A 12,340-nucleotide genomic window follows, 5' to 3' on the forward strand; every position below is an offset into this window, starting at 1 on the left:
GGGCAGTCAGGGGGGGTCCTTAGGCGGGCTGAATGTCATGGTTGTGCTGTCTGGACATAGGGTGCTAAATTTAGGGGACACACTCCTCAGGCTTCAGGGGGGTCTTTCCCATGCTGGGAGGCGTTGGGGGCTTTCAGCATGTCACCACAGGTGGGCGTTGGTGTCTGCCCTTGGCAGGTCGGGACGGTGCAAGCAGGTGCAGAGTTCCAGCCTCCTGTGGCAGTTCCTGCTTGCACAACTTCTAAAGAAGAAATTAACATACACATATATAAATTAACAGAAATTAACATATGCATACATAATGAACATACAAGGACGAGGGGGGCAGGCCAGGAGAACGCAATCCGTATCTCCGTGTTGCACTAATTAATTTCTCATATTTGTAACTCACTTGTGTGCAGCAGTGTTTGTTTCTGTGCATTACACCCTCCCGACCCCTGCATTCTGTGCATTACACCCTCCCAACCCCTGCGTTCTGTGCATTACACCCTCCCAACCCCTGCATTCTGTGCATTACACCCTCCCAACCCCTGCGTTCTGTGGATTACACCCTCCCGACCCCTGCGTTCTGTGCATTACACCCTCCCAACCCCTGCATTCTGTGCATTACACCCTCCCAACGCCTGCGTTCTGTGCATTACATCTTCCCGACCCCGGCGCTCTGTACATTACACCCTCCTGACCCCTGCGGTCTGTACATTACACACCCACATTTTGCCGCGGCGCATGCCGCAGGTTGTCCCTTGCCTCAAGTGTCCCTTATTGGAAAGTTCAAAAGTTGTGAGGTATGCTTTTGGTCGGGTCTCGAATCTATTAACCCGGAAGTGAAGTCATGACATCACTTCCGGTTTACTGAAGACTTAAAGGCGCCAGATTTAAAAAAAAATGGCAGTATTCAAAACTGCCAAACTTGGCCTTTTAAATGCTTTTGTGTGCAAAGGAGGGATTTGGGGTTTTATAAACCCCAGATCCCTTCATAAAGAGTACCTGTCACACAGTGTAAAAATAAAAAAAATTAAAGCCCCTCATATCTCTGTGCTTGCGCGCAGAAGCGAACGCATATGTAAGTCGCGCCCACAAATGTAAACAGTGTTCAAGCCACACATGTGAGGTATCGCCGCGATCGTTACAGCGAGATCAATAATTCTAGTGCAAGACCTCCTCTGTAAATCTAAACTGGTAACCTGTAGGGGCAAGTGGGTCGATCACCACATTCCCGTCTGTCTCCCACGTCGCACTCTTATTATCCATTGTTTCAAATAAAATTACGACTGTTTTAAACTTTATCTATAGTGGTCACCTTTAAAGTCCCATGGTGAATTGTTCTATTATAACATAGTTGGTAACCACCATAGCAATGTAAACCTCCTCACCCTCATTATTCTGACTTCTTGTCCACAGCTACTCCTGCCTAGGGATGAGCTTCGTGTTCGAGTCGAACCCATGTTCGACTCGAACATCGGCTGTTCGATCGTTCGCCGAATTGCGAACGTTATGGGCCGTTCGCGCTAAATTCGTGTGGCGCGTCACGGCCCATAATTCACTGCGGCATCGCAGTGCATTGCTGGCTGATGATTGGCCAAGCATGCACTATGACCCGCATGCTTGGCCAATCACAGCGCCGTCAGTAGAGAGAGCTGTAATTGGCCAAAGCCAGGGTGGCTTTGGCCAATTATGGCTCAGGGGATTTAGTACACACCCCACACTATATAAGGCCGCCTGCACGGCGGCCCTGTGTAGTGTGTGTTCCGGTGTGCTGAGAGATAGAGAGAGACAGTGTCATTTGATTTGAGTTAGATAGATTAGGCAGAACAGTCAGTCAGTTAGCTGCACTTACAGTGTATTGTGTATATATATGCATCCCAGGTGTTGCATATATATATATACACTGTATTCAGTTTAGCTAGATCCGTTCCTGTTATCTTCTATCTAGACTATTTACATTTAATGCAGTGCGTCCTGCTCACAGTGTTCAGCTAGATCCGTTCCTGCTATTTACATTTAGTGCAGTGCGTCCTGCTCACAGTGTTCAGCTAGATCCGTTCCTGTTATCTTCTAGACTATTTACATTTAGTGCAGTGCGTCCTGCTCACAGTGTTCAGCTAGATCCGTTCCTGCAATTTACATTTAGTGCAGTGCGTCCTGCTCACAGTGTTCAGCTAGATCCGTTCCTGCTATTTACATTTAGTGCAGTGCGTCCTGCTCACAGTGTTCAGCTAGATCCGTTCCTGTTATCTTCTAGACTATTTACATTTAGTGCAGTGCGTCCTGCTCACAGTGTTCAGCTAGATCCGTTCCTGCAATTTACATTTAGTGCAGTGCGTCCTGCTCACAGTGTTCAGCTAGATCCGTTCCTGCTATTTACATTTAGTGCAGTGCGTCCTGCTCACAGTGTTCAGCTAGATCCGTTCCTGCTATTTACATTTAGTGCAGTGCGTCCTGCTCACAGTGTTCAGCTAGATCCGTTCCTGTTATTTACATTTAGTGCAGTGCGTCCTGCTCACAGTGTTCAGCTAGATCCGTTCCTGCTATTTACATTTAGTGCAGTGCGTCCTGCTCACAGTGTTCAGCTAGATCCGTTCCTGCTATTTACATTTAGTGCAGTGCGTCCTGCTCACAGTGTTCAGCTAGATCCGTTCCTGCTATTTACATTTAGTGCAGTGCGTCCTGCTCACAGTGTTCAGCTAGATCCGTTCCTGTTATCTTCTAGACTATTTACATTTAGTGCAGTGCGTCCTGCTCACAGTGTTCAGCTAGATCCGTTCCTGCTATTTACATTTAGTGCAGTGCGTCCTGCTCACAGTGTTCAGCTAGAGCCGTTCCTGCTATTTACATTTAGTGCAGTGCGTCCTGCTCACAGTGTTCAGCTAGATCCGTTCCTGTTATCTTCTAGACTATTTACATTTAGTGCAGTGCGTCCTGCTCACAGTGTTCAGCTAGATCCGTTCCTGCTATTTACATTTAGTGCAGTGCGTCCTGCTCACAGTGTTCAGCTAGATCCGTTCCTGTTATCTTCTAGACTATTTACATTTAGTGCAGTGCGTCCTGCTCACAGTGTTCAGCTAGATCCGTTCCTGTTATCTTCTAGACTATTTACATTTAGTGCAGTGCGTCCTGCTCACAGTGTTCAGCTAGATCCGTTCCTGTTATCTTCTAGACTATTTACATTTAGTGCAGTGCGTCCTGCTCACAGTGTTCAGCTAGATCCGTTCCTGTTAAATTCCTACTGACAGGCAGGCTTGTCTGGTTACAGTATATAAAGCTACCTGAAGAAAATTACAGGTGTTCTATTTGATCCTATTAGTACCACGGTCAGGCAGCTAGACTATTTACATTTAGTACAGTGCGTCCTGCTCACAGTGTTCAGCTAGATCCGTTCCTGTTATCTTCCTACTGACAGGCAGGCTTGTCTGGTTACAGTATATAAAGCTACCTGAAGAAAATTACAGGTGTTCTATTTGATCCTATTAGTACCACGGTCAGGCAGCTAGACTATTTACATTTAGTACAGTGCGTCCTGCTCACAGTGTACAGCTAGATCCGTTCCTGTTATCTTCCTACTGACAGGCAGGCTTGTCTGGTTACAGTATATAAAGCTACCTGAAGAAAATTACAGGTGTTCTATTTGATCCTATTAGTACCACGGTCAGGCAGCTAGACTATTTACATTTAGTACAGTGCGTCCTGCTCACAGTGTTCAGCTAGATCCGTTCCTGTTATCTTCCTACTGACAGGCAGGCTTGTCTGGTTACAGTATATAAAGCTACTTGAAGAAAATTACAGGTGTTCTATCCCAGCTTAGTGCAGCTACAGGCCATTAGTATGTCTGGAAGGCCAAGAAGGAGAGGCAGACAGTCACAAGCCAATAAGAGAGGGCAAGCAGGCTCTGTGTCTAGTGCTGGTCGTGGAGACGGTGCATCCTCATCAGCACGTGGCCATGGGACACGCTTGGCCTTTTTTTCGGCAGCTGGCCGTGTTGAGCCGCAACATGCGGAAGACTTGGTCGAGTGGATGACCAAGCCGTCCTCATCCTCCTCATCCTCTCTCACCCATGCCCAGGGTGCTTTGTCTGGCAAAGCAGCGGCCTCTTCCCTCAGCTCAATGTCATCAGTGACTCCTTCCCTAGCTCCACCATGTCCTCATGAGGATTCCCTCGAACTGTTTGACCACAGTGTTGGGTACATGCTCCAGGAGGATGCCCAGCGTTTGGAAGGCTCTGATGACGATACTGAGCTCGATGAAGGCAGTAACATGAGCACGGACAGAGGGGGTGCCCAAGAAGGACAGCAATCTGGCAGTCATGCTCCCCCTGCTGCAGCATACTGCCAGGTTTGCTCCAGTGATGAGGAGGGAGGGGATGATGAGGTCACTGACTCAACGTGGGTGCCTGATAGGAGAGAGGAGGAGGAGGAGGAGGAGGAGGCGGCGGCACATCACCAACGAGGCAGGATGCCCTCCAGGGGCCAGCCTAAGGGCAGCACATTGACTGCATCACACCCCAAAGCTCCACATGTGCAGGGCGCTGCAGTCTCTGCGCGTTATTCAAAAAGTTCTTTGGTGTGGGCCTTTTTTGAGACGAGTGCATCAGATCGCACCGCTGCTATTTGCAACATATGTCTCAAGCGTATCTCGCGTGGCCAAAACATCTCCCGCTTGGGTACCACATGCTTGACCAGACATATGTTGACCTGCCATGCAGTTCGTTGGCAAGCGTATCTAAAAGACCCACACCAAAGAACAAAGAGGATCTCTCCTTGCTCCTCATCAGCTGAGATTTCCAACCCCACTAGACCTTCAGTCCTCTCTGAGACCTGCAGTGAGAGGAATGAAGGTGTAGAATTAGGTGTGTCACAGCCAAGTACTTGTGGGCAATCTGCTTTTGGTACACCGACGTCAGATTGTACCAGGCAAATTTCCCTGCCCCAGCTGCTGCACCGCCGAAAGAAGTTTGCTCCCAGCCATCCACATGCCCAGCGGTTGAATGCTAGCTTGGCAAAATTGCTAGCACTTCAACTGCTGCCTTTTCAGTTGGTAGACTCTGCCCCCTTCCGTGAGTTTGTGGAATGTGCGGTTCCTCAGTGGCAGGTACCCAAACGCCACTTTTTCTCACGGAAGGCGATTCCGGCTCTCTACCGGCATGTGGAAGGCAATGTCCATGCCTCGCTGGACAGGGCGGTCAGCGGTAAGGTGCATATTACCGCTGACTCATGGTCCAGCAGGCATGGACAGGGACGTTACCTAAGTTTCACGGCGCATTGGGTGACTCTGCTGGCAGCTGGGAAGGATGCAGGACAAGGTGCAGTAGTGTTGGAGGTTGTTCCGCCACCACGCCTCCAAAATGCTGATTGTGACACACCTCTCTCCTCCACCCCCTCCTCTTCTTCTTCCTCCATGGCCTCTTCCTCGGAACCAGCGGTGCTCCGTAGGCGTTCAAGGGGCTACGCAAGTACGCAGGCCAAAAGATGCCATGCGGTGCTTGAGCTGGTGTGCTTGGGGGACAGGAGCCACACTGGGGCAGAGGTTCTGTCAGCTCTGCAGGGGCAGGTTCAGAGGTGGTTGACGCCACGCCAACTTAAGGCAGGAATGGTGGTTTGCGACAATGGCACCAACCTCCTCTCTGCCCTCCGACAGGGACAAATGACCCATGTGCCCTGTTTGGCTCACGTCCTTAACTTGGTGGTGCAGCGGTTCTTGGGCAGGTACCCGGGCTTACAGGATGTCCTGAGGCAGGCCAGGAAAGTCTGTGTGCATTTCCGCCGGTCATATAATGCCAGTGCTCGGCTGACGGACCTCCAAAAGGAGTTTAACCTGCCCAAGAACCGCCTAATCTGTGACATGCCCACCAGGTGGAACTCAACGTTGGCCATGCTGCAGCGGCTGCACACGCAGCAGAGGGCCATCAATGAGTACCTGTGCGACTATGGCACCAGGACAGGGTCAGGGGAGCTTGGTTTTTTTTCCCCACGCCAGTGGGCCATGATCAGGGATGCATGCACTGTCCTGTCACCATTCGAGGAGGCCACGAGGATGGTGAGCAGTGACAGTGCATGCATCAGTGACACTGTCCCCCTTGTCCACCTGTTGGAGCACACGCTGCGTGGAATAATGGACAGGGCACTTGAGGCAGAACAGAGGCAGGAAGAGGAGGACTTCCTTAGCTCTCAAGGCCCCCTTTATCCAGACAGTGTTCCTGCGTGCCCGCCGATCACACAGGAAGAGGACGAGGAGGAAGAGGAGGAGGAGGAAGATTGTGTCAGTATGGAGGTGGAGCCTGGCACTCAGCATCAGCAGCAGTCTTTAAGGGATCAGTCCCAAGAAACACATGGACTTGTACGTGGCTGGGAGGAGGTGGCTGCGGACCATGTCGTTCTTAGTGACCCAGAGGACTCCGGACCGAATGCCTCAGCAAACCTACGCTGCATGGCCTCCCTGATCCTGCAAAGCCTGCGTAAGGATCCTCGTATTCGTGGTATCAAGGAGAAGGACCAATACTGGCTGGCAACCCTCCTTGATCCACGTTACAAGGGTAAGGTTGCGGACCTTATCTTGCCATCGCAGAGGGAGCAGAGGATGAAACATCTTCGGGAGGCCTTGCAGAAAGGTCTGTGCAACGCGTTCCCAGAGACTGGGAGGTTACAAACTCCTGTTTCTGGACAACGTGTTGCTGAGGCTTCGGTCAGTCAAAGAAGGAGCGGTGGAGAAGGTGGCCGTCTGACCGATGCGTTCAGACAATTTTTTGGTCCGCAGCCCCAAGGTATGATCGGTTCCAGCAACCATCGCCAGCGTCTGTTTTACATGGTGCAGGAATACCTAGGGGCAAGATCAGACTTGGACACCTTTCCCACCGAAAATCCTCTGGGTTACTGGGTCTTGAGGATGGATCACTGGCCAGAGCTTGCACAGTATGCAATTGAGCTACTGGCCTGTCCTGCATCCAGCGTTCTTTCGGAACGCACATTCAGTGCTGCTGGAGGCGTGGTAACCGATCACAGGGTGCGTCTGTCCACCGACTCGGTCGATCGGCTGACCTTCATAAAAATGAATGAGTCTTGGATCACCACCAGCTACCAAGCACCTGACGCTGATGTAACCGAATAATTTTTTTTGAAATCTCAGATCCCTTCAAAGACTGCCTATGCTGATGCTGAGTGACTATCCCTGAGTAATTATCCTCTTCCTCCTCAATCATCACGCTGATAGCTTGTAAGAACATTTTTGGTTCTGGGCGCCACCACCAGTGCCTAAGGCACAATTTTTCAGCCCCTGTTTAACAGGGGCGTGTAATTACAATTTTTGATGTAATACTTTGCAGCAGGGCTCGTTCCTGCATTCCAACTAGAGTGTCTGTGAGGGGTTGCAGTGTTGTGGCACCAGCACCAGTGCCTAAGGCCCAATTTTTCTGCCCCTGTCTAACAGGGGCGTGTAATTACAATTTTTGATGCAATACTTTGCAGCAGGGCTCGTTCCTGCGTTCCAACTAGAGTGTCTGTGAGGGGTTGCAGTGTTGTGGCACCAGCACCAGTGCCTAAGGCCCAATTTTTCTGCCCCTGTCTAACAGGGGCGTGTAATTACAATTTTTGATGCAATACTTTGCAGCAGGGCTCGTTCCTGCGTTCCAACTAGAGTGTCTGTGAGGGGTTGCAGTGTTGTGGCACCAGCACCAGTGCCTAAGGCCCAATTTTTCTGCCCCTGTCTAACAGGGGCGTGTAATTACAATTTTTGATGCAATACTTTGCAGCAGGGCTCGTTCCTGCGTTCCAACTAGAGTGTCTGTGAGGGGTTGCAGTGTTGTGGCACCAGCACCAGTGCCTAAGGCCCAATTTTTCTGCCCCTGTCTAACAGGGGCGTGTAATTACAATTTTTGATGCAATACTTTGCAGCAGGGCTCGTTCCTGCGTTCCAACTAGAGTGTCTGTGAGGGGTTGCAGTGTTGTGGCACCAGCACCAGTGCCTAAGGCCCAATTTTTCTGCCCCTGTCTAACAGGGGCGTGTAATTACAATTTTTGAAGCAATACTTTGCAGCAGGGCTCGTTCCTGCGTTCCAACTAGAGTGTCTGTGAGGGGTTGCAGTGTTGTGGCACCAGCACCAGTGCCTAAGGCCTAATTTTTCAGCTCCTGTTCAACAGGGGCATGTAATTACAATTCTTGATCTAATATTTCACAGCAGGGCCCTGTGAGGGCTTACAGTGTTGTGGCCACAGCAACACCTAAGGCCCAAATTTCTGCTGAGTATATAGGGCAGGACCCTACTTTCAAACATCTAACTTACAAACGACTCCTATTTGCAAACGGAAGGAGACAACAGGAAGTGAGATGAAATCTACCCCTAGGAAGGGAAATTCTCTCCTGTAAGAGTTAATATGGGAAAACAATTTCTCCTTTCCACTGATGCTTTCCAATCCTTGTTCCACAAAAAAACCCAAATTTTCAAAAAACATTTTTCATTGGGACAAAAAAGTGAGGTGAAATCTTCTGAAGAGGAGGAAAGACAGCAAAACAAATGTCACAGGGGTGATAACCCTTCCCTATGTTTTCCAAAAAGCTTAGAAAAGATTTTTTGGCTGGAGCTAAACACGTTAAAAATGTTCAAAATTACAAACAGATTCTACTTAACAACAAACCTACAGTCCCTGTCTTGTTTGCACCGCCTGTATACTGCTGTTCAGAGTATATAGGGCCTGGTGGCCCCACACCTTTCCTTATTTTAATTTGGGTGCGGGGTTCCCCTTAATATCCATACAAGACCCAAAGGGCCTGGTAATGGACTGGGGGGTACCCATGCCGTTTGTCTCACTGATTTTCATCCATATTGCCATGACCCGACATGACATTAGTTTTAAATGAGATTTTTTCCTTTAAAAATGACATTTGGTGCAGGGACTGTTCTAAACATGGGAAACACGCGTCACTTTACAGGCATACTATAGACACCCCCCAGGTACGATATTTAAAGGAATATTTCACTTTTTTTTTTTTACTTTAAGCATCATTAAAATCACTGCTCCCGAAAAAACGGCCGTTTTTAAAAGTTTTTTTTGCATTGATACATGTCCCCTGGGGTAGGACCCGGGTCCCCAAACCCTTTTTAGGACAATACCATGCAAATTAGCCTTTAAAATGAGCACTTTTGATTTCGAACGTTCGAGTCCCATAGACGTCAATGGGGTTCTAACGTTCGTGCGAACTTTCGGTCCGTTCGCGGGTTCTGGTGCGAACCGAACCGGGGGGTGTTCGGCTCATCCCTACTCCTGCCCAATTTTTTCACACCCGTGTGACATAATTTTCAAGAGTAGAGTCCAATCCTGCATTTGCCAAGGATAAGCCATGAAGGGTTATGGTGGGAAGGCTCCACCAACACCCAAGGCCCAATTTTTTCACATCCGTTATTACTTCTATCCAAAGTCTACCAAAAAATTGTTGATCTTGGCCTGAGTGTACTATTAATTTGGCATCTTCACATAAGGCTTGCTCACTGTGGTGCAAAACTTGGTTATTTCCATCCAAAGTCTGCCAAAGAGGCACCAGAATTTATCCAAAAAAACAAATCTCTAATCTTGTTCCAAGTACTAAATTGTGGCATCATCATACAGACTGGCTCCCCAAGCCATTTACAAAATAAAGAAAGCTTGCAGAGAAAAATCTATTCAAATGTCTTTTTTCCCCCTTTATGTCAGTTTTGTTGCAGCAGGTTCTACACATGGTACAGATGCGCCACTTTACAGGCAGACTAAGGGGACCCCCCAGGCACTATATTTAAAGGAATTTTTCATTTTTATTGTTTCACTTTAAGCATCATCCAAAATCACTGCTCCTTTAAAAACGATATTTTTAAAACTTTTTTTGCATTGATACATGCCCCCCCAGGGAAGTACCCGGACCCCCATACCCCTTTTTATGGCCAATAACTTGCATATAAGCCTTGAAAATTGGGACTTTTGATTTTCCGAGTTCTGGTCCCATAGACTTTAATAGGGTTCTGGTCCCATAGACTTTAATAGGGTTCTGGTCAGAACTTGTTGCCCTGTCCTGGTTTTGAACAGAACCTGGGGGTGTTCTGCCCATCACTACTGATCATCAGTGCTTACATGATTAAGAGCTGGTCCCACTGGCTCCCGATCATTAGCAGGGACCAATGGTCTTTCACAGCTCAGTCTGTGCTCTTTCAGCCAACTTTAACCAAATCACGTGGTTTTTCAGCTCTTTATCGCCACCCTTTGGTCAACGTCTGTATTGTTGTCTGATCTTTTGCATTGGTTCTGTGCATGCTTGTTTGTACTTTGGACTAAAGTCCTATGGACTTGTGTACACACAATAGGATTTTGCACCATTGCACCAGGGACTGCGGGCCCCTATGGTGTAGAAAAAATATGGTAGTCCCTGGTTCTAGCTGTCCTACTGCTCCCAGCAGGGCCGGTCCTAGATGGGGTGCACGGGGGGCAGTGCACCCAGGCGCCAGAGAGGTGGGGGCGCTGAAGCGCCAGAGTGCTCCCTTCCCTCCTCCTCCTCCTCTTGATTGTGTCCGGCGGCGGCGCTCTCCGCCGGTGTCTTGTCAAATACAGTCCCCTATCATATAGTGTCCTCCCTGTACTGCGCAGGCGCAGTACGGAGGACAAACGAGACGCCGAAAGTCTCCGAAGTTTAACAGCTGATCATCAGCTGTACACGGCGCCTGCGCTTTTATTCTCACCCTATGTCCAGGATCATTCCCTACTATCCAAGTGGACATAGAGTTAGAATAAATAGTTGCCGAGCGCAGCGAGGCCGTGCCCGAAGCGTGGCGAGCGAAGCGAGCCCGCGAGGGGCCCTCTTACACAGCCATCGCTAAGAACTGCCGAAGCGCCGTGTACAGCTGATGGTCAGCTGATCAACTTTGGACATTTTCGGCATCTCCTTCTGCTCCGTACTGCGCAAGCGCTGCGCCTGCGCAGTACGAAGCGGACACTATCCGATAGGAGGACACTATATGGCAGAACACCGGTGTTAAAAGAAGAAAGGCGCCGCCACCGCTGTGTGTGCTGCTCAAGCCCCTCCCTCCTCCTGTCAGAGAAAGAGAGACATCAGAGGCAGAGCGGCTGGTCTCTGCGTGGAGAGAGACCAGCCGCACAGTGATGTCGCGCAGGGGGGGGGGGGGGAGAGCGGAGGAGCGGTCCGTGCCTGACACATTCTGCTCTGTGTCTCCTGCCTGCTTTAAACTGCTCTGCTCTCCACCCGGGCGGCGCGGCTGGCTGCACACTGTTCTCTCCTCTTCAGCTGCCGCCCGGGTGTATATATGTACCCTAATGGAGGGGGCTGTACTAATGGAGGGGGGGCTGTACTAATGGAGGGGAGCTGTACTAATGGAGGGGGCTGTACTAATGAGGGGGCTGTACTAATAATGGGAGGGGGCTGTACTAATGGGGGGGTTTGTACTAATGGGGTCTGTACTAATGGTGGGGGGTCTGTACTAATGGGGGGGTTCTGTACTAATGGAGGGGGGTCTGTCCTGGGGGGTCTGTACTAATGGAGGGGGGGTCTGTACTAATGGAGGGGGGATCTGTACTAATGGAGAGGGGGTCTGTACTAATGGAGAGTGGGGGTCTGTACTAATGGGGGGTCTGTACTAATAGGGGGGTCTGTCCTGGGTGGTCTGTACTAATGGGGGGTCTGTACTAATGGAGGGGGGGTCTGTACTAATGAACAGGGGGTCTGTACTAATGGAGGGGGGTCTGTCCTGGGGGGTCTGTACTAATGGAGGGGGGTCTGTACTAATGGAGAGGGGGGTTTGTACTAATGGAGGGGGGGGTCTGTACTAATGGAGGGGGGTCTGTACTAATGGAAGGGGGTCTGTACTAAAGAAGGGGGGGGTCTGTACTAATGGATGGGGGGTCTGTACTAATATGGGGGTCTCTACTAATGGAGGGGGGCCTGTACTAATGGTGGGGTCTGTACTAATATGGGGGTCTCTACTAATGGAGGGGGTCTGTCCTGGGGGGTCTGTACTAATGGGGGGGTCTGTACTAATGGAGGTGGGGTCTGTACTAATGGAGAGGGGGTCTGTACTAATGGGGTCTGTACTAATGGAGGGGGGGTCTGTACTGGGGGGTCTGTACTAATGGAGGGGGGTCTGTACTAATGGAGAGGGGGTCTGTCCTGGGGGGTCTGTACTAATGGAGGGGGGGTCTGACCTGGGGGGTCTGTACTAATGGAGGGGGGGTCTGTACTAATGGAGGGGGGGTCTGTACTAATGGAGAGGGGGTCTGTCCTGGGGGGTCTGTACTAATGGAGGGGGGGTCTGTACTAATGGAGGGGGGTCTGTACTAATGGAGAGGGGGTCTGTACTAATGGAGAGGGGGTCTGTCCT

The sequence above is a fragment of the Aquarana catesbeiana genome, linkage group LG02, assembly GCF_042186555.1.
Source record: "Aquarana catesbeiana isolate 2022-GZ linkage group LG02, ASM4218655v1, whole genome shotgun sequence".
NCBI lineage: Eukaryota > Metazoa > Chordata > Amphibia > Anura > Ranidae > Aquarana > Aquarana catesbeiana.